We start from the raw sequence: 1,434 nt of genomic DNA on the forward strand, positions 1-1,434 counted from the left end.
TACAGATTCTCCTCGACTTGACTTCGGTTAAAACCAGCATTTTCTGCTCTTTCCCAAGTGTCTCGGAGCAGTACGCAGGGAGGAAAGCGACTGCACCTAGTTCGAAGAGGAGTCTGCTATGTGTTCTTGTTTGCTTTCTAAATAATCTTAACAGAAAATAGCAATCTGATAGACACCTAACACTGCCAGCAGCACAGAGAAATTACATTAAATTAACTAAAGGAAAATGGTTTCAAAGCGGTTTCTTTCAAGAGAGAAATACAATTGTGCAGATGAAATCTTGAACCGTAAACAGGAACAAATAAAACGCACCAGCCTTCTTCATTAGAAAGCCGAGTTATATTTATACCGTAGTCGTCCTTGTGGGGGGGGGGGGGGGGAAGTGGGAAAAGTATGTGTTTGTTTAGCTTTACTTTTGCGTGGAACTGCCAAGTCGCGCCGAGTAATATTAGCAGCCAAGCGTCGTGTTTTTCCCTGCACGTTGTGCCCACCAGACAGAGGGTTTGCTTGCGAGGACACTGACCGGGACGAGGGGTTCGTGGAACAAAGCGCAGCCCGGGCAGGGGGCTGGGAGCGCTGCAGACACTCGCGGGAGCGGACAGCGGCCGGCCCGACGGCGACAGCCCCCGGGGCAGAGTACGGCAGAGTAGGGTAGAAGAGGACAGGACAGAGCAGAGCAGGGCCGGGCCGGCCGGGTCGGACCCGCGGGTCGCCAAGCGCCGCCTCTCCCGTCCGGCCGGCCGGCCGGGGATGCCGCGGCCGCTCGGCGCCCAGCGAAGTTGGCGCTGTCCGCGGCCGGGCCGTGCAGTCCCGCCGGTTCGGTACCGCGGGCTACCTCCGCAGAAAGCGCGCATCACGGCGCCTTCCGCCGGCACCGGGATTTGTCCGCTGCCGCAGACGGCTCCTGCGGGAGAGCTGCCTCTCCCCCGGGGCGCGCTTCCCGCTCGCGAGGAGGGTGGGGGGGGCGGCGGTCTCCGGACCGCGCAGCTTGCGCCCTCGCGGGGCTCCGCGCCCGTGCCCGTGGAGCCCATCGGCGGCCGGAGCCTGCAGGGCCCGATTTCGTTTGCGGGCCGGCGGGGCGCGCAGCAGCGGCTCCCGCGCGGTTCCCCTCCCGCCCCGCTGGCTCGCGGGGCGTAGAGCCGTGGAGGGCGGCTGCCCGCGGGAACTCTGTTCCCCGGCTCCGCGGGGTGCGTGGCGAGTGTGCCCCGCAACCGTTGCGCTCGTAGCCCTCCGCGGCAGCGGGGAGCGACCCGGTAACCCGTGCAGCGACGGGGCGAGGAGGGGGGGGGACGAGGGGCAAAGAGACAAAAGAGCCGCGAGTAGCAAATAAATATATTTTACGGCCACCCATCGGCAGCACCACGGCCCCGCGAGCCTCTGCCCCGGCGCTGAACTTTCACCTCGCGAACCCGGCCGCGCCCCATTGGCTGCCGG

The sequence above is a fragment of the Corvus kubaryi genome, unplaced genomic scaffold, assembly GCF_017639235.1.
Source record: "Corvus kubaryi isolate FWS band 111438036 unplaced genomic scaffold, C.kubaryi_AGA036_p1.0 137, whole genome shotgun sequence".
NCBI classification, from domain to species: domain Eukaryota; kingdom Metazoa; phylum Chordata; class Aves; order Passeriformes; family Corvidae; genus Corvus; species Corvus kubaryi.